This window comes from Megascapheus bottae, chromosome 4, assembly GCF_031878675.1.
Source record: "Megascapheus bottae isolate mThoBot1 chromosome 4, mThoBot2.hap1, whole genome shotgun sequence".
NCBI lineage: Eukaryota > Metazoa > Chordata > Mammalia > Rodentia > Geomyidae > Megascapheus > Megascapheus bottae.
This window is the reverse complement of record NC_143512.1, coordinates 31,140,278-31,162,482: the sequence shown is the minus strand read 5'-3', so window position 1 is coordinate 31,162,482 and position 22,205 is coordinate 31,140,278. Positions and strand designations below refer to the sequence as shown.

The 22,205-nt window shown below is 39.1% G+C and overlaps 1 protein-coding gene across 1 annotated transcript in view; it reads left to right on the top strand.

The window, feature by feature from the left end:
- The window catches only part of Adgrv1 (adhesion G protein-coupled receptor V1), a 440,726-nt gene that overhangs the window by 386,027 nt on the left and 32,494 nt on the right, over positions 1–22,205 (top strand). The window lies entirely within an intron of this gene.

The window sequence follows — 22,205 nt, the reverse complement described above, 5'->3', positions numbered from 1 at the left end:
AAGAAAGTGACTCATCTTGTCTAGATTAGCAGAAGGTTTGAAGGGCGGAAGAGAAGTTTTGCAATCAGAAAAGCTGTGGTGAAGAGGAGAGAGAAAGCAGGTGGCCCCCGGCTTGCTTCAGCCTTTAACCCACAGGAAACTTCACAGAGCTGTGTGGGCTTTTGTTTATTTTGTCCTTTAAAAACATTGTCAGTTGGTAATTTTTTTCTCATTTTGAATGGCTATAACTTGCTTGTACCTAGTGGTTAGAACATTCTGTAAGTGTGTGGCAGGGGGCCTGGTGGGGGGAGGCAGGGGACTGGAAAGAAGGCCAATCGTGATCAGGCAGGCTGTTGTCATGATGCAGACAGTGGGCACAGTGGCATTTCGTGAAGGGACAGGTCTCAGAGCAGCAGTAATCAACATCAATTACATTTGGCTGGCAGCTAAATGAAAGAATGAAAAATACAAGTGGGAAAATCACTTACATGTTGATGACTTGGGTGAAGAGCTGGTGCCAACCCCCCCCCGCCCCGCTTTGGTCCAAGTGGAGACCAGAGAGAGAGGTGGGTGTTGGGGGGGGGGGTCCTAGGGTCACGGAAGCAAAGTTGGTGGGATTGGGAAATGCTGATAACTATAGCCATGTTTCCATAACTAGGGAGGGTGCTAGTGAGAGAAATCACAAATGAGTGATTGTCGAGTTAGGAAAAGCATCAGGAAAAGGGTTTGAATTGTTAGCAGCAAAGAAGCAATACTCGGAAGAGGACAGAGCAGCAGCAACGTCCACCCTTTTATCAAGCATGGTAGAGAAGCAAGCTGGGAGCCACGTGATCCAATGCACATTTCTTTATCAAGCATGGTCGAGAAGCAAGCTGGGAGCCACGTGATCCAATGCACATTTCTTTAGGCCCTACATCCAGAGCTTCTTAGACAGTTGTGGATGGAATCTGGAGTTTTACATGTCTTCTAAGTCTCCAGATGAGGCTAAATCTGCTGATTTAGGAGCCACAGCTTGGAGGTAATTTTTTCTAATGAGTCATGATGAGAGGGAAGTCACAAGTCAATACTTGGTAGGCTGAAAAGAAGATAAAGAGGATTACAATTCAAGACGTGCCATGCAGAAAAGTCCAAAAGACCTTTGCTAGAGCGGGAAGCGAAATATGATGGTACATGCTATAATCTCATCAAGGACATGATGATCTCAACTCAGACACATGACCTCTTATCAGAAAGAGCCAGTGGATAAAAACCTGTACTAGGTGCATGACTCAGGTGGTAGAGCCAAGGTTCTGAGTTCAAACCTGACTTTTGCCGGTGGGAGGGGGATCAATAAAGAAAGGTCAAAGGACACTTTCTGGTTTTGTTTCCCTATGAAAGGAATCAGCAAAGGTGTAACTGGCACATGTAGACCCAAAGGTAGCCATGGCAAGTGCCCGGGGAGGCAAGAAGAGCAGCAGTGGAGGGCATCCTCGAGGGACTAAAGAGAACTTTCCTGTACTAAGAGAAAGAGGAATGGCTGGTGGGAATGCAATGCTACATCAGAGCTGAGATAGAGAGTTTGCATCTAATTTCTTCTCTCCTGATACCACAAGCAGGAAGGTTGTCTTTGGAAGGAATAGTTTGAAAGCTTGGGGCAGCAATAATGAAAATATGGAAGCCAGGCATTGGTGGTTCATACCTATATAGCTATTCCAAAGGCTGAGACCTGAGAATTGAAGTTCAAAGCCAGACAGAGCAGAAAAGTCTATGACACACTTATCTTCAATTAACCAAGATATGAGAAAGGGAATCAATGTGTGTGAAGTAATGCACCATCTATCTGGTGAATATAATGTAACCCTTCTATTAATTACAATAAAAAAATAAATGGAACATGAAAAGAAAAGCTGAAAGCTAAATTGTGGTTCAAGTAGTAAAGCACTAGCCTTAGTACAAAAGCTCAGACAGTGCCCAGGTCCAAAGTTCAAACCCCAGGACTATCAAGAAAAAAGTGTGGAATACTTTCTAGGCTGAAAGAAAATAACTCTATACACTTTGGAACGGGATACAGAAGCAGAATGCTTATAGAGAAGACAATGAGAGTTCAGTCTGTAATGGAGCCAGTCATCAGAGAATAAATGCCAAACCTTAAGATTAAATGGAGGCCTGAGTAACCTGCTGAAGCACATTGAAGGTCATGGATGTTTGTGTAGAAGTTTGTAAATAAATGAAAATTGTTAAGCATAATACTATATTTTACTGGAAGGTGTAAAAAAAATATGCCCTCATTCTGTAAGGACTTTACTACAAGCTAAGTATAAGTGAAAACTGAAACTACTTTAAGTTCCTGTTTAATGAGTGTAAGCTAGTCTAAAGCCATGAGTGTTTTCAGCCACTTTGGTGATGCATGGCACAGTAGTGTGTGCCTTACCAGTCACTCAGACCTAAAGGTAACGCCTGTGAGGAAACACTAAGAAATGATCATTTCTCTAGCAGTCACTGGGGTTTTCATGGACAAACTGCCTCAAGTCTTGAACTTAAGCATTTAGAGAGTAGTAAGCATTTTCAACTGTGTTCTACGAAAACCTAATGAGTTCTATTTGTTTTTTTTTTTTCTTTTTCTTTTTTTCTTTTTTTTTGCCAGTCCTGGGCTTGAGCTCAGGGCCTGAGCACTGTCCTTGGACTTTTCTCAAGGCTAGACCTCTACCACTTGAGCCTCAGCACCACTCCCTGCTTTTTTTTCTATGTATGTGGTACTGAGGAATCGAACCCAGGTCTTCGAGCATGCTAGGCAAGCACTCTACCACTAGGCCAAACTCCTGGCCCTCTATTTGGGTTTTTATTTGCCTTCACATATCCTTACTGGTCAACACCTGTGACTACAAAATTACATCATGTGCCTTGTGCTTGCCTATGATATTTTGTCTAGGGGAAATTGCTGCCTGTTTTTTTTTAAATAAATATTACTATGATGACATATGCCCTATGAAACTGAGGAACAAAAATGTATTTCTATAATATTTTGATGTATGTGTTTATGACTTGGTACATTTTAAATAAGGGAGTCTTGATAACTTGAAATATTATCAGAAAGATATTAATCACTGAAAGGTCGAAGTAGAAACATCATGCTTGTAATACATTTGAGTATTTGAGAGAATACACACAGTGGCTTACACCTCTATCCCAGCTACTCAGGAGGTAGGGTTTGAGAGGATTACAATTCAAGGCTGGCCTGAACAAAAATGCAAGACCTTATTCAACATATAACTAAAGTTAAAATGGACTGTGGATATAGCTCAAGTGATAACTAGCAAGCATGAGGCACTGAGTTCAAACTCCAGTACTTTGAGTAAGAGAGAGAGAGAAAGAAAATAAATGAATAACAAATATTTTGTAACATGGTAAGTGCAATACACAGGTGAGACAGAAATTGAATCATCATTCTAAATAAATCTATTAATATTTCTTGAATTTAGTAATCTCACTATTCTCTGTAAAACTAATAAATAATTCTTATCTGTACACTTACATTTATTTCTTAAGTTAAGCTTATCAAGGATAAGGTGAACAAAGATTAAAAAAAAAAACAGCCTTATATTAGTTCCCAGGAATTGTTTTCTAAACTGGGTAGCCACTAGATGATATGTCAGCATGGCCATGATTATGGGGCTTTTGCTACTTTCTGGTGACCCGCTTAAAACAAGTGAACACATCTGAACACTTACTGTGCTTTTTTTTATGTCACAGTAGAGACTCCATTTTTTTTTTTCAAAAAAAGAGAAAGCAGTTTCATGGTGACTTGGCTAGAAAATCCCAATTCCAGAGGCCATAGGTTCTCTAACTTGTCTGAAAGGGGATACAGTATGGTCGCTGCCACCACACTCACCTCCTACCAGCTTTCCATTCCAATAGGAAACTGGCTTAATTCCCATCAAGCACATCCTGCAGATGAATCCTTCCCTCGGGCCGCACCCCGTCCAGGAAGCGATCAACTGTAACTGGTCCTCTAGACAGCTCTGGGTTATAAGCTGATTCCAGTGGTAGAGACAAGTTGATCTCATAAAAACCACATGGAAAAGAACTTTTAAAAGGATTTGCTCACCAACAGAGAAGGCTTAGGCCAACCAAAATAATAGCAGTCTGTTGTACATACTTTCTGAATCTTCTTGTACATCGACTCCATTTCTGACGAGAACATTGTCCAGCTGCTAGCAGCATCTCTTTATCATAACTGCATTGTAGGAACCATGTCTGAATATGGCCCATGAGTAACTCACAAGCCTCTATGTACCATTAATCTAATCATGTGTACTTTAAAAAAAAATGAGTTGGAGCCAGGCACTGGTGGTTCATGTCTGTAATCCTAGCTACTCAGGAAGCTGAAATCTGAAGATTGAGGTTCGAAGCTAGCCTAGGCAGGAAAGTCCATAAGACTCTTATCTCCAGTAAACTACTCAGAAAAAGCAGGGAGTGATGCTGTGACTCGAATTGGCAGAGTTAAACTTGAGCACAAGGAGGTTCAGGGACAGCATCTAGGCCAGAGTTCAAGCCCCAGGACCAGCAAAAAATAGAGTTGGATTTTGTCATTTCTACATGAGGTTGGACCAATACTTACAGACCCTAAGCTTCAATTTGTGTAACATTGAATGTAGATAATCCACCAGCCTCCTATAGCAGACACTAGCTGAGTCCTACCAATTGCTACAGCACTCGTATCATTGCTAAACCACTGCTATCCAGATGATCCTACATGCATCCCTGCTTCCAGCCACTAGACTTCGATGCATCTCCAGACATCTGGCAGTTTTGGGGCTAGTCAAGCAGTTCCCGGGATGAATGTCCTGATACTCTGATTTAGGCAAAGCCCTCGCCACACTCAATATTAGTTGTGCTACGTATCACTTCTAGCTATGGTTATGTTCTAAAATATGTTTCTGTGTTGAACCTGAACCAGTCAGATTCTAACTGACCTGTGGCATTTACATCAGGTTTTGTTCCAAGAGTCTTTCCCTATCAAAATTGTTCTGCTTGGCAATTTTGCAATAGGTAGGAAATTCCATGGAATGTAATGAGGGCAGTCCAGTTGTAACAGGTATGGACTTTCTGGAGATGGTAGAAAGGATGTTTTCTTACACACAGAAGCAGCTCTCCAAACACTGAAATGTGTTCCTCTTTAGGCAGCATACACTAGCATGGAGTAGGATTTTGCACAGGGTGGGGAATATGATCTTGGTACATGAGTTATGACATCCAGTCTCCAGCACCTGCCTTACACTTGTCCCTTATTCAAGCATCAACTGGTCTTAAGATGCTCCCTGTTGGGTTTTGTTGGTTTTTTTTTTCTTTTTGAGCATTTTCTCTTTTAGAGGAATGTGTAGCTAAAAATACAGAGCACACATTCACACTTCAAGATCAGTTGGTTTAAATCATTTTCATTCTTGGCCCATGTCTTAAACTGCTAAATGGCGAGGAAATAAATGGCTCAAAGAAACACCATCTTCCTTTCGCTAAATTGTTCTTTGGTGGCCTCTAGTATCCTTGAATACATAAGTGATTTTTTCTTGCAGCAAAATTCCTCCTCTCACTCGCTTGTCCAGCCTGCTGTTCTTCTTTCTATTGGAACATTCTTCCTTCTCTCTTGCTTTCTTTGTGTCTCTTGCTGATATATGTATACTGGATTTCAGTTTTATACTAAACATCTTTTCTGAAATAAAAGTAGCCCTTGAGATATCATAAGAAATGGAATGAATTTCTTTGCTCATGAAAAAAATGCTTTCTATTTCAAATGGAAGCTTTTAATTTTTTTAGTGAGAATTTTCATTTAGAATGTAGAGGGAAGTTGAGTGCAGGTGTCTGCCTAGATACAGTACATATTTAGTCTTGGCTGCTTCCTATTGAGGATAAACAGCTCTTGGGAAATACACATTGTTAAATAATCAGTTACAGAGGACTAATTGTTTCAAGGCACTCCCTTTGGGATGACTTTCCAACAGTCTACAGTAATAAGAAATGTCACTTTGTTTCCACTGGAGACAAGCACATGAACTATTCATGAAGAGTGGAAAAGCAGTCTTCCCAGAAAACCCTGGAATAAACATGCAGAAGCCAGGGGAGATTGGACCTCTATCATGGATTTGTCCCAGAGCTATGCTGAATTCAGTGGGAATTAAAAAATAAAAATCACTGCACTTGTTTTGTCCAGTGAGATTCAGAGAGCGTAATGAAGGCCTCCTGTGCTCTTCAAAACACCCTAGTTGTTTCCATAATTTTACAGGAGAATAATCAGAGCTGAGAGGAGGAAGCACTGTATTTATTTCTTTAGTTTTAATTTGTGTGTGTTGGGGGAGGGGGTTATCTGTACTAGGGCTTGAACTCAAGGCCTGGGAGCTTTCTCTTTGTTTTTTTTTTCACTCAAGGCCAGCACTGTACCACTTGGAGCCACAGTTCTACTTCTGTCTTTTGTGTGGTTAATTGAAGATAAGAGTCTCATAGACTTTCTTGCCTAGTCTGGCTTCAAATCATGACCTTCATATCTCAGTCTCCTGAGCAGTCAGGATTACAAGCTTGAGCCACTGGACTCTGTTGGAGATACATTTACATTTTTGCTGGATGATGCATGTTTTCCTGACACTGTTCAGTAGCACCTGAACTAGTCTACATTTTTGTGTTTGTTTGAAATAAACTTGACTCCTTTTGACAGTCACTAACAGTATCATACACGAATTGGTCAAGCAAACTGATGCAACCAGGCTGCAGATTCCACTTCTGTCTGAGCAGGATGCCCCTCTCTCTTAGAATCAGTTTAGGGAGATGAAGCCTATAGTTGCTGTGGAGCTGGTTTTTACCTATTTATCCAGATTCTTTGCCTTTATTCTCACTTGTGAATTTCCCAGTGTTTAAAAGTATATCCTGGCAGGGTACCAGTGGCTTACACCTAAAATCCTAACTACTCAGCAGAATGAGATCTGAGGATCAGGGTTTGAAGTTATTCCAGGCAGGAAAGCTCCTGACATTCTTACCTCCAGTTAACCACAAAAAGCTGGAATTGGAGTTTTGTGGCTCAAGTGGTAGAGCACTCATCTACCACTTGAAAGCTTAGGAACAGTGCCAAGTTCCTGTGTTCAAGACCCAGGACTGGTCAAAAAAATATTCTGATCTCTTACATTATTCAAATATTGGGATAGGAAAATATGTTTTTTTAAAAATGTTTTTAACCACCTATTTTCCAGTAGCATTCTTTAATGCTAGTCTGTCAGATTCTCCCAAAATGAGCATGAAATTAAGTACCTTTGTTCTACCAATCAACTCTGACCTTATGTGCCTGTGTTCCAAATATAAGTGTTGATTCTAGTACTTAGTTAAGACCTAAGAATTGTGCAAATTTGATGTGTGAAAATTACATAATGTTTTACAAATATAAAGCATTATACATGAATATGGGAAGAGAAATATTTTTGTGTCAACAACTATAATATTAAAAACTTAGCTAGGTGTGGTGGCTCACACCTGTAATCCTAGCTACTCAGGAGGCTGAGATCCGAGGATCATGGTTCAAAGCCAGCCTGGGCACTAAGGTCCATGAAACTTGTATCTCCAAATAATCACCAGAATTGGCGCTGTGGCTCAAGGGTGATAGCCTTGAGCTGAAGAGCTCAGGGACAGTGCCCAGGCCCCAGTTCAAGCCCCACAACTGACAACAATAAACAAACAAACAAAAAAAAACCTTAGAGGCCAAAGAGGTGAGACAGTAAATTTGGCCTTTCAATCTCCTCCTGTGCTATGATTTCCACCCCTGAAAGATCTCAGGACATTTGAAAAAACTAAGACTTAAAAAAAAAACAGACTGGAATTGTATAGCCATATCATTGTACTTGTCTTAGTAACCTGATCGTTTGCTGAAAAGAAGTTTTTTGAATGATAGTTTATAAACTCATGATTGAAATGTTTCAGGACCGTTGGTTGATAGGAACATTGTAATACAAAATATTTGTCTATATTTTTTTAAATCAGGAAGCAATCAATGCCTAGCCTTTTTGGGCCTGTAATCCTGCCACTCAAGGGACTGAGACCAAAGGGATCACAGTTTATGGGGTTGAAGGTGTGATTCAGTTGGTAGAGCACCAGCCAATGAGCAAAAGCATCTAGTATCAGGTTTGAATCCTGGTCTCAGACCCATAAAAAAGCAAGCAAGCAAGCAAGCAAGCAAGCAAGCAAGCAAGCAAGCAAGCAAGCAAGCAAGAAAGAAAGAAAGAAAGAAAGAAAGAAAGAAAGAGAAAGAGAGAGGGGGAGAAGGGAAGGGAGGAAGGAAGGAAGAATGGAAGGGAGGGAAAATGGATTATAGTTTGAAGCTCCACCAGAAAAACACTATAAGACTTCATCTCTAAAATATCCAACAAAAAATTAGGGTGGAAATGTAGCGGAAGTGTTAGAATACCAGTGAAGCTAAGCAAATGTGAAACACTGAGTGCAAATCTCTATATTGGCAAAAGAAAAAGAAAGAAAGCTCTCAAATATTTTACTCCTTCAAGTCCTTACAGAACAAGATTCTAGGAGAATTCTGTCTATGGCAGAAAATAGAAAAGACTAGGGTCTCACTAAATTCCTTTTAGAAAGGTTCTAAGTATTATCCAGCTACAATGGTATACATTTATGTTATCTATTTTTTATGAAGAATTATTACAAAAACAAGAACAATATCTTTCTTGTTACTATCTAAAAGGTTGACATTTTTTAGGTGTTTTGGGTCCTATAACTATGCTTCTTTGCCATTTTTGCCATATTAATATATATACCTCAACTTTTGATGATATTACATCTTGAATAAACCCACTTACACTGAAAGTGGTGTGTGCTGAACTTCATTTCTTACACACAACTTACTAAGCATCATAGTTTAACCACATCTTCTTTAAACATACTCAGAATGCTTATATTAACTTCTGGATAGGCAAAATTACTTAACACAAAGCCTAACTTGCAATGAGTGTTGGGTTTCTCATGCATTTTATAATATACTGAAAGTGAAAATATAGCACGATTGTAAAGTAAAAAATAAAATTATAAATCAAATCAAGGGCTGTCAACTTGTGTTAGTAAAAAGCTTATTCACAATAACTTGTTAATCGTGTACTTACTTTTGGAGATTCTATTAGAAATGTTCATGCTTGAGACAAATTTAAAGAAAATAGTCATCATAGGACTTTTATTCAATATTGTATTCCTATGAGATAGTTTTGAGGTTAACTTTCTAAAATAGCTATTTATTTATTTTTGGTCAGTTGTGGGGCTTGAACTCAGAACCTGGTTATAGCACCAGCACTGGCAAAACTGAAAAATAAAAAATAAATAAAAGTTTAAAAAGTATCACAAACTTTTCTGTCCAGGCTGGATTCTAGCCTCCTGATTAGCTAGGTTTACAGGTGTAAACTGGCACCCAAATACTTTTGTTGTTCTTTAATCCAGAAAATGTTATAGCTTCAAAGTTTAAGAAGGAATTTAACTCATCATTACAGTAAATAATTCTGCAAAACTGTCACATATTGATTTAGATTTTGTTTCTGTGCAAATTTATTGACTTCCTAACAAATTTTAATAATTTGAAGAAGCATCAAAGGAAAGAACTTTAATTCCAAATTCATATCATCCTAGGGTTATGCTTGAATTTCTATAATTAGTTCCAATATTACTTTCAGTATGAACAACCTTCATTAAAATGAAGTAGTATAACTCAATAAATTCCATGGAGAATAGAGCTAGCCTAACTTCTCAGCTCTAATCTTCAACTATAAGCTCCACTTCAAAAGTAAATTTCCAAAAAAACATTAGACTAACCTGTTGCAGCATGTTCTACCAGTCCAAGAAATATCTTACACAATGTCCACTTCAGAATCTTACTGCAAAATTTCTGGACATACTATGTTTGCCACACATATTTTCCTTGGTTTTAGTATGTGTTTCTTGTATAAATCCTCATTATAGTTTCTCCTGGGTTTTGGTATTATAATTATTTCTGTATAAGTAATTGCAAAATACAGTATTTTGCAACTGGATAGTTTACCCTCATATGCTATCATTTAAGTACTTTATTCCTTGGACAAAGTCTATGATGTTTATTTTTTTAATGCCTTCAAATGATGTAAATCAAACACTTTATTAGGAAAAGTAGAGTCAGAAACTGAAAGGTCATCTCTACCAAAACAAAACCACATTTCATTTGTCCTTGATATTTAATTCATCATGAGTTCTTTTTTCCCCATCCTTCATGGAATGTGCATTTTTAACAAGATATAAATAGAAACCAAATATAAAATCTGATTGAACTCTAGCTCTGCTTATAAAGGTTCACTGGGCACAGGATCTCAGCATTCACCACTACTGCTTCTGCTCAGGACCTTCATGGACACAGAAGTTCCTGGCTAGTTCTGCCCTGCTGTCCTCATGGAAGGGCACGTTCCACTGCCCACCATCCTGAATCTCTCAGGACTCCTCTCTCTAGATTTCAGCTCTACCCCATACAGACACAGAAGTTATTCCAGACTCCTTCCTTCCTTCCTTCCTTCCTTCCTTCCTTCCTTCCTTCCTTCCTTCCTTCCTTTCTTCTTTCTTTATTGTCGGTTCTGAGGCTTCAACTCAGGGCCTGAGCCTCTCTGTGCTCAAGGCTAGCAGTCTACCACTTGAGCCACAGCTCCACTTCCAGTTTCCAGTGGTTAATTGGAGATAAGAATCTTGCTGGGACTCTTCTACCTGGGATAACTTTGAACCACACTGTCCTCAGATCTCAGTCTCCTAGCTATGAGTACAGGCATGAGCCATCGGTGCCTGACCATGCCCCATCCTTTCCCTTATACCTTCCATCCTTTTCTGAAAACCTCTCCCTCCTTCTACTCCATATCTAGAATTCTGAGAAATTCTATACTTCTCATAATTCCCTTCTTCATTTATGGGAGCTGCTTCCCCTATCCAAGCACCTGCCCTGCTTCCTGCTTCACTATATTATTATTTTTCATTACAAATATTGCCTCTCACACCTATCATCCTCACCATGCAGTAATCTGAAATCTAGAAGCTTACAGTTAAGAGCCTACAAAGGAATGAAGTCCATATTCCAAAATAATGTTGGGTGGGGTGAAGCAGGAGGAACAACTTCACAGAAGGTATGGCTCACTGGGTAGAGCACCAGCCGAATAAGCAACCAAAGTGAATATGAGGCCATTAATTCAAATCCCAGTAATGCCAGAAGAAATGAAGGGAGGGAGGGAGGGAGGGAGGGAGGGAGGAAGGGAAGAAGGAGGAGGAAGAAAAAAAGAAGGAAGGAACTCTTCAAGAGCAGATAGATAGATAGATAGACAGACAGACAGATAGATAGTTCTATCATTTTGGCAGGCTCTTTGATAGTGCTTTTGTATCAACAACTTTATTTTGTAGACAAATGGGCCAACTTTGGAGAAGTTGACTTGCAAAATAACTTTTCTTTTAAAGTTGTTTTTACTTTTTCTAGTTCTCATTTTGAGCTAAGACAGTCTTTGAGGGGAAAAAATGAAAAATGATCTTTGTATAACTATTTAAAAATATTAAAAATAATAATAAACTTAAGAAAAGTTAGTTACCATACTACTCAGATATGAACAGACGTGTATGTAACCTCCTATAATAACAGTAACAACAGCTATACCTACAGGTCATGCTGACCTAAGCTCATGGTCATCCATTTAAAACTGGGAAGCCTCGCTTTGTCACTGTCCTGACCAAAGATGTGAGGCTGGGATTCCCTCATCTAAAGAATGAGTGGAATCATCTAATACTGGGACTGTATGGTTATATTTTAAAACTTTACAAAACTGGGTAGTATTTGGTATAAAGAAATAGAAAAGTTTTGTATACCTAGTCATTTATTGTTTATTGTAGATTTTCACAGTGGTGCATATTCTCTGCTTATTGTTGTTGTTGTTGCAAACTGGAAAATCTGTGGAATAGCAGGCTATTCATGGGTGGATGTAGGGATGAAACCCTGGTTTCCAGCAAGTAAATACTGGTATCCAAAAGACTACTTCTGTCTTTATTTGCAGGGGCTCTCTCTGTAAACTTCTTTCTCCTCCATTTCAGATTTCTCAGAATTAATATATCTATTATTTGAAAACTTATTTTTAACTTTTAGTTAAATCCTTTGCGTAAATGCTCAATTTAAAATGTTTGAATGACTATATACTAAATAATAAGTCAAGAGATGCAATAACTTCAGAATAAAATTTTGCATTGATGATATTGATTAAATTCTTTGTCAAAAATTAGATATCATTGGGAAAGTTGGTGTATTTCTAAGTGTCACTCTGAAAAATGGGATAATAATGCAAATGACTACAAGATAATTAAGAAGTCTGAATGATTTAAATAATATAATGCAGTTGCTCATTACCTTATGGTGGGGGTTCCATTCCCAACAAATTTATTGTAAATTGAAATGCACTGAGTTTACCCAACTTATCAAACACTATAGCTTAGTCTGTCCTAATACAAACATGCTTAGACCATTCGTATTAACCTGCAATTGGACTAAATCATTTAACACAGAACCATTTTGCACTAAAGTGCTATATATCTCACATTACTTATCAGATGTAGTATAGAGATACTATGTAGTAGTGTACACTATAGAGAATCAGTTATTGACCTCATAATACTTGGCTGGTTGGGATCTGTTAGTTCTTTTGTCTCTGCTCAGCTGTGTAAAGAGTAGGAAGTTTTGTCCAACATGGCAGGGAGCATTGTAATAGAAAAGTGCACCTCACTTCTTGGTGGCCAGGGATAGAGATGGGGGTGAAGAGATGACAGAAGAGTGGTAGAGAAAGGGAGGGAAGAAAAGAGAGAGGAGAGGAGAGAAAGAGAAAGAGAGAGAGAGAGAGAGAGAGAGAGAGAGAGAGAGAGAGAGAGAGAGAGAGAGAGTTGAGTCTGAATCCAAGTCTGAATCTGCTTTAGCAGGCTTTTTCCTTTCTCTCTTTAATCCCAGGCCTCAGCTGTGGGGTAGTACTGATGGTAGGGGGTGCTTCTTCCTTTAATCATTGGTAGAAATGCCCTCACAGACAGTCTAAGAAGTGTGCTTCAATCATCTCCTACATTCACAAACCCGTCTAACTGAAAAAGTAAGATTCGCTATCACAATGATTTCCCAGGTACCATGAATACAGAACAAGCCAGAAATGGCACTGTGGACCAAGAGGCAGAGTGCTAGTCTTGAGCAAAAAAAGTGTCCAAAACCAGTGCCCAGGCCCCTGAGTTCAAGCTCCAGGACTGGCAGAAAAAAAAATTGTTTTTTTTTTTATTGCTTATTTTTTTACTGTAATTAGTAAAAGGGTTACATGATATTTGCCAGATAGAAGGTGCATTAATTCACATAGATTGATACCCTTTCACATGTCTTGGTACCCGTTTCCCTCCCCCCCACCCCCCCAAAAAAATTGTTTTTTAACATGACATAAGCCATGGTAGATTGGAGACCATCTATGTATGTGGATGAGCAGGCATGTGCAAAGAGAACAGGGCTCTCTCAGCTACTCTTAACATAAAAAGGATAAATGCAATCTAAGGATGTTTATAATTCTTTGTAGTTATAACATTGCTTGTAATTAGAGAAGTACATAGAAATATCTATGAAAGTCAGACACAGTTTTAGGAAAGATGTGGCCTTAGAACTGCAACGCAGATACAAGAGTTAGATGAATGGAGGAAAGGAAAGACTCATCCATTTCTTTTGCACAAGAGAGGGCTAGGCAAAAGCTAATGTGGAACAGAACACAGCCATCTTTGGCTGCAATGAAGTTTGCATAGAATATAACAAAAAGTCATTATTATGAAACTCCTTCCTCCAGCTCCACATGTAGGGGTAACAAAGAAAATTTTGCCTTAGTGCAACATTATTATGTGATTTATTCAAGCAGTTTAGGGAGCTTTACAATTTTAAACAAATCATCATTGTTTAGAAAGATCTTGACTACTAAAATGTACAACTCTGGCCTAGTCCAGAGAAGTCCAAAGACAACCCCGAGGGAGTTTATTCTGTGGGAATACAGAACCAAACACGAATGCCTCTGCATGTCCACCTGATAGTAACTCCAAGAGAGTGAGCTCAGAGCAGGTTTGGAAGAAACGAAGGAAGGAAGGAAGGAAGGAAGGAAGGAAGGAAGGAAGGAAGGAAGGAAGGAAAAAAGGAAGGAAAAAAGGAAGGAAGGAAGGAAGAGAGAAAGGAAGAAAGAAAGAAAAAGAAAGAAGGAAAGAGGAAAAGAAAATGTCTCAGGTAAGGAGTCTCTGAATGTGGGTCGAGGTAGAATCACAGACAATTCTGTGTCCATCTCTGTCTTTAGTTCAACAGCTGGAACCTCTCATTTTTCTTCTCCGTTCACAATCTGTTTTCTATTCCATCCTACTATTCTCATTTCTCTGTTTTTACTAGTCATGATCATTCTCACGCCTTGGCAACTCTGTTTTGCAATCCTAATGATAACCACGGAAGTCTTGTTCAATGAGAATCAAGCCTTCAACAGCAAGGACTGGCCTCTGCACTTAAAAAAATAGAAACTGGACTAGATATAGTACAGTGGCAAAATGCTTGCCTAGCAAGTGCAACATCCTCAATTTGATCCCCAGGACCAAAAAAGAAAAGACCAAAAAATACAGTTTAAAATAAGTAAATAAATAAAAATCATACAAGATCAGAACACTATCTGAGTTCAACAGGGAATAAGCTTGTCTCTGGAGACTTGACTTTTCTAATTTGGTCAAGGCGAAAAAAGAAATAAGAAAAGGTCCTGATTTGTACCATTTCTGAAACCACTGCACATTGCTAGCAGCCCTTAACAATGAGGAAACAGACAGAGCCGACTAGATTCCTGAAGTCAGCCAAAAGTTGGTGTTTGCAGAGCTGTGTGAAGATGAGAAATGGCAGGGCACCACTGCTGTGCAGTCCATGGGAGTCCTACGGCTGCAAGCCAGGAAGCACTTTGAAAACCTCCCCTAATTGTCTTTTGCCTCTGTGTAATCAACTTAGCACCTACCCTGTGGTGGCTCCTGTGCTGCTTGTCACTGAAAGCTAGCCTTTGCTACTTTATAGAGAGCTGGCAACCATTCCAAAGAGGAAGTCGAAATGTTCTCTTCAGTTCCAGGTGAAAGTAAAGAAAATGTTCTAGAATTCTTGCTATTTTTACTTCAGGCATCCTTCCTCGTATTGATCCATTTTGCTGTCTGATTTTAGGATCATCATTTTAAAAGTAAAATAAAACTCACACTCTATAGTTTTCCTTTCTTTTCTTCCCCACCCCCACCCCCTCAAAACCTTCTCACTTGGCATGACCTTGTATGTTTTCATTGGCAAATACTTGGCTCCATGATCTAAGCTTATGTGCCTCTCTCACTAATGAAAGCCTTTTCTAGCCAGAGCAGTGGTTGGACACATAGACATTCAGACAGTAGACAGCATTGGCTTTCTGTGGCCTTTCTGACCCTTTTGAGAAAGGAAACTTGTTCTTAGTTGTGTATCCAGCTTCAGAACAGTTCGGTGGGAAATAGAAAGAGGGTAGGAAAGACAAAAGAGTAACACAAAATAGATCCTGCCAAACAGCTATGGACCATGACCATGCCTTAATGTTCCCATAATGTTTCCACAGTGGTCCTGTTGAGGTACATCAGAAGTTAAAACCTCAGCTTGTATAGAGGTTGGAAGCAGACAACCCTGGGCCTGTGGTCAGGAGAGAGGACATCTAGTCTAAAAGTCACAACAGATCCTGACTCCACATGGGAAGTAACTCTATTCTCAGGCAAATCTCTGATTTATTTTCTTCTAAAGAAATCGGAAACCAAGAAGAGATGTAGAACCATGCAAGGGAAGACATTGATCCACGTGCACGCCACTCATTCGCTGACATGTTGAATCAAAACATGTTTGCACAACTACTTAAAATCATTTAAACTACTTAAGACCATTTAAAATGTAACAAAAAAAAATCCGAAACCAGATTGTTAATGTGAGCACTCCTCAATTTGCTAACGTTGGAGCACATGTTTAGGGACTACCTTTAATCACTACATAGGCCAGCTGAAACCTGTTGGCAAGCTGCCACTTTGTTCTTTCTGACTTTCCTAGCAGGCAGTTCCCAACACTGCGTGCATCATACGAAAGAACTTTCCTACTTTGTCTTTTACAAAGTGAGTGTCTACATTCAGCATTGCAAAAATAGAGTTCTTGGACCCACTTTGTGCACATAGCCTGGAACAACTCTTGTTCTCAGCATGATCCTCCCGTGACCTCCAATCCATGGCTGATTCAAGAGGGGAGGAGAAAGAAACCAGGTATTCTGGGTATGCCAATTACTACAAAATCATGGTCCCCACCTTGCCAGCGCAACAGCCTCAGAACTGGCCTACACATACTGCTCTCTGATACAGTAAGAATACATACTCAATCTAAGTCAAGCTACAACCTCCTCGAATATACTTGATAATACTTGCTATGTCTGTTCCAAAGGGAATGTGCTAATGGACAGATGTGGTGGCACGTGTCTGTAATCCCCTCACTTTAGCCTCAGGAGGCTAAAGTGGGATGCTCGAGGTTAGAGGTTGATGAGACCCTATTTGAAAAATCAACTAAAGTAAACAAACAAACAAACAAAATAACCAACAACAACAACAACAACAACAAAATGATGGTAAGGTGGTAGGGTCAGGGCTCAAGAGGGAGAGCAACTGTTTAGCAAGTGGGAGGCCCTGAGTTCAACCTCAAGTATCACACACACACACACACACACACACACACACACACACACACACACACACAAAACCAAATAAAACCAAAAAGGAATGTGAAGAATGGGATGCTATAGGACACAGAAGAGAGAAAGGAAATCATAACAAAGTTCAGAGTGGGTGATGCAGGAAAATCACTATTGCGGTTCCTTCATTTGTAAGCCTTGGAAAACTCAAGTAGAGATGCTGAGTAACCAGACCAGAGACAAACTGAGTGATCCTGTCTGACCCCATCAATGAATGCTTCCATTCCTACTTCAGGCTCTTGCAAATCTCCATCCAAAGCTGAAACAGTGTCTGTGGTCCTGTGGCTGGGATGGAGACAACAGGCTATTTTTGCACTTGGAGCAAAAATGAGCACATTGAAATGAGCACATTGAAAACATGGAACAAGTCAAAATAAGTCATCAGGCCCCTGAGCTCATTGATGTTTCTTGCTTACGATGTGTGAGTTGGTTCAAGTGTCTGAAGAACTAAGTCAGGACCTATAGTTTGAAGCTGATCTTAGCTGAGAAATATATACAAGTATTTGGGACCAAAACAATCATATGTCCAATATGAACTATGATTCTTCCCTTTGCTTTTCCCAACCTTCCCTCCTTCTTATTCACCTTTTCTTCCCTTCCCTTCTCTTTCCTTTTATCCCCTCTTCCTTTTCTCCTCTATTTCCTTCCCCTTCTCCTTCTCTTACTATTTCCCCTTCCCCCCTTCCTTCTCTCTGTTTTCTCTTTCCTGATTTTTTTCATCCTTTAGTGAACATTTTTCCCAGTGAAGACAAGATGACCTCAGTCAAATATGAGATGCATCTAATTAAATTGTTTGTTTATTTTCTTATGATTTTAAAAGAAATATGAAGCATGCATGAAAGAGTCTGGAAAGAGTTGAGCAACTCCAAAGCTGTAGTATGCAGCAACTAGTTAAGAATTGCTAAATTATGCTTCTTATTTTCTGCGAAATGTCAAATGTTGTTCTTTTGGTTCTATAAAGGTCAGAATGGTTTAAAGAGAAAGAAACAAAACAACCAAACTTGGACCATTAACTTGTTATTGAACTTCAGAAGTATTTTATTTACCAGTAAAACTAAGTTTAAAATGTTTTTGTGGCCCTGAGACATGAAAGTCTGGATTGCAATACAATTTGACTTTCTATTCTTTTTTTTCCCCTCTGATCTTTTGTTGAAAAAGAGATAGCTTGTTTTGCAGCTATGCCAAGTGTGCATAAACATGTGGATTATAAGCTACCACACCAGATGGGTGGGTGTCATTATTTTTGTTGTACTTTTCTGCCTTCAGACATTCTTGAACAGAGGATAACCATAGGAAGAAAATGCTTTCAATGAATACATTTCATAGTGGCATTTATCAAATGGTATCCAGGGACTTGCTCTTCCAGAAGAGAAATCAGCTCCTTTTTATAACTTGTGATGAATGACCACGCACACACAGGCATACGCACACGCAGAGGCAGAAGAGAAAGTACAATTTGTTCAAGGCTATTTTCTAATAACCAATGTAAGTCATTGCCAATGTGTGCTCTAGTCAGAGTACATCATAATCATCCTTCCTTATGGGTAATTTGAGTGAAAATCAGACTGAGATTTTAGCTCAGTAGTGGAGCATTTGCCTAGTATGACAAGGCTGGGGATATGATCTTTCTTCAAACAAGCAAACAAAAAAAGAGTGAGAATAGTAAAACCTTATTATTGAAGAGTTTGCAAACATGAATGTCTGTTGAATTGCATCTTCTAATCTTATTACAAAGTCTGAGAGTAGTCTGGAAAAGTGCAGGCCAGCAAATGATTGTCATCATTGGGAGAGCGCACCCCGTAGCGATGATTTGAAATAGGAAATGCAAATGTTCATCTTGAACAGCTCCCCACTCAGCTACCTGGCACTTTGCTTCTTTTCTTTCTACTCACACCCCCTGTGTTCTTTTGGTGAGCTTTGGATCACTGCCAATTAATTCTCACTAAACGTTTCACAGGGTCAGTTTCCAATATGGCTCTCTCCAGGATGATGGTTATTCTAAAGAGAGCCTCAGCTTTATTGAGCCTATTCCAGGAGAAAAGAGGATGGAAGATCTAACCTCCTTTGCTCATCTACAAGCTAAGGTGTACTTCTTCCTATCCATTGCAACTACAAACTCTCCCTATCTAGGATTCAGATCCTGGTTTAGGCACTTCTTCTTTCTGTAATCATGAGCCATTTACTTGCCACTGCTGTGCCACAGTTACTCATCTGTAATGTGAGACAGACAATGCTAATTATTGCACTAGATTGTTGTCAGAATTTAATAAGACAATATGTCTAAAACATTCACTATATACTATGCACACAGGAAGTACTCATTAAATCTCAATTATTACGTCATTACTGTTATTCTTGCCTTAGTCCATCCATGCTTCTTTGGCAAAAATCATTGGGCAATAAAGAAACAATAAAAGTTTGCAATTCACAGTTCTAAAAGCTACCAGATAAGCTCTCTTAAACCTAGTTTAGGATCCTGATCATGAGGGTGCTCGGCCCTCATGACAGAATCACCCCCGAAGGCCCCACTTGCTTCATACCACCCCGCTAGAAATGAGCTTTCAATGTGAATTTCGAAGGAACACAAACATACAGACAGTAATCCTTAATACCACCAACTATGTTTTACAAATCTCACTTTTGAATTGCCGGTAATTACTCTTCCATTTCCTGGGCTATGTATTTACTCTAGCTAGATCAAATATCCTCAATTTTCATCTAGCCCCATCCTCTATTTGCTCTGTTCTAGTAAAGAGTGTATGAAGATCATGTCATTCTATAGCTCATAATGCTACATAAGCTCCAGTCCTCTAGTCCTTCTTTGAATGTCATCCTTTGACTCCTGTGAACATGCCTGGTAATAAATTTGTGTGCCTTTTCTCCTGTTGTTTTTTTAATGAACTCTAGCAAGGGAAACAAGAAGTTTTCTTTTTCTGTTTTTTTTTTTTGGTTGTTGTTTTTCTTCTCTTTTTGTCCAATTTGTTCATTTATACATCTTTGGGAAGGTAAGAGGAGGCACAGAAATGGAGGGACACAGGGTAAACAAATGTGACAGTGGTACTCACTAGACACTATGTTGAAAGTGAACTTTACAGCCTATGGGTAGAGATGTGAAGGATAAATGGAGAAGACAAGGGAATGGGTGTCATTGTCCCAAAGGAAATGTTTTCTTATGTAATTGTAACCCCTCCATATAGCACCCTTGTAATAACAATACATTTTTCAATTAATAAAATTTTAATAAATATAAATACATATGAAAAAATTAAAATAGCTAAATAAAAAAATTTAGAGCAACAACAACAAATGAAATACTTTCCTGACCTTGAGAAGTACGCATTCTATAACAAAGTCTGGGACATAGATAAGGAAGAAGGAACAGAAAGAAAACACAAGTAAAGCTTAAGTGTGTTATGTGCAACCATCAGCCCAGTAAGAGGTGACCATGTATATATATCATATATATATATATGATATATATATATATGTGTCATATATTTAGCAAACCTAGTAGAAGGCTCTGCAAGGCCGGCCAAGACTTTCCAGAAGAAAACTAGCAGACTAGATGAAACAAAAGTCACAGGCTGCTTTCCTCTACTTCCTGCCACATATATGCTTAACAGTTCTTGCTGTCCTGGAATCATATAGGATAGAGAATGATAACCAGTGACGTTCCCTTAAGTGTAGAAGCCCTTTCAGCTATGATCTCTGACACAATGTTCAAATCTTAGTCGTTTAAAACCATTTCAAAAGTATTTAAATACATTCTTTTAACATTTCATTTCTTTCTGGTGATTTCCCATAATAATTTCCAAATTTGAGACAAAATATCTGAGACATAGAAGTAATCAGCAGAACACTTCATTTTGGCATGTGCTTTCAGACAGACAGTTTAGTCCTTGGTTGCTTTAGGGCCTGTGTCGACTGAGTACACCACACTGGGAGCACTTAGCTAAAAAAGTGTGTCAGCCTGTTGGAGGCCAAGATATTGAAAGCTGAGACTAGTGTCCCCAAATCCCTGCAAGTGGATACCTGTAGTGCCTTTTCTTCCAACTAGACCCCACATCTAAACTTTACCACTGTCCTAAGTATCCTTGGATAGGGACCAAGCCCTCAACACACAAGCTTTGCATAACTATTAAGATGCAGATCATGACAGATGGGTGGGCCCATTGTTAAGCCATGAACAAAATGTGGTCAGTAACACACAGTCATCCCTTCATATCTGTGGAGGATTGATTCAGGAACCCCACTGAAGACAACCCAAGCTGCACATGTTCAAGTTATCCTTAAAACGGTATCATATTTACACGTTATCTGTGCCCAGCCTCCCATATACCCACATCACCCATAGATCATGTATAGTACTTAATGTAGTGAAATACTGTATTGGCTGCTAAACTGCATCCCGAGAATGATGACAAGAATAGCCTGTGTGTGGACAGCATCACGCAGAGTTTTTATGGGTGTATTGATGGATGGATTGGGATATTTCCTATCTGCATCAGTTGAATTCTTAGGTACAAACCCACAGGTACAGAGAGCTGTCTGTACTTCCTTGAAAGGACCAACAGTATGGTCAGAAAGTACAGTAAAACTTGTTATCTGGAGCTTAATATCTCAGAGTTACTAGGGTTTATTGCCTTATCCATAAGAATGCATTGGAAACCCTAAGGCAAGAGTATTCATGCCAGGCCAGTCTTAGTAAATTGCAGCACCTTTAAGGACTTGAGTGGGGTAGGGAGTTGAATTCAAGTTCACTGCTATTGCTTTTTTCAGTGAATGGAAAGAAATGCTTACCCTTGTGCCTGGCACATCGTAACATTCAGTAAAAGCAAGCTTGATTATTTTAAAGAAAGAAAAAGAGAGAAGAGTTGCATTGTCTTCACTGGTTCTCCAAAGTTATTTTAAGTAAATATGCTTCATGTTAACAGTATTTACGGCATGGTGCATAGACTTAGATGAACTGATTATGCTGTATCAGATTTTAATTTATTCCCAATATGACTGACTTTGACCTATTTTTCCACATGTAATTCCTTTCCCTTTTGTGAAATGTTTGTCAGTCTTCCCTTTTGTCAGGTCAGATGTACTACTTCCTGAAGTCTTTTGGTCCTTTCTGGTTTATGATAATCCCTTCTGGTGCCAATAACTCATCACTGTGTTTTGTATTTTCATTCTTTCCTTAGCATCTTCTACCACTCAGGGCTGTTTCCTAACCAGTTCCCTAAAGTCCCAAGAGTCCAGGTTCCTTTCTTTTGTCCACCAAGCCCTTTGCAGCTTAATTACAGGGCTGGCCTAAGGGCCTTGGTAAGTTCTTGTTGAATTAAGGCTCTTAGGCAGAATTTCCAATATCCCGTTTCCCTCTTGCAAAATCTCCTCTGTTTGGGGAAATCTCTTGTTTTAAGATGACTAACAAGCTTTAACACC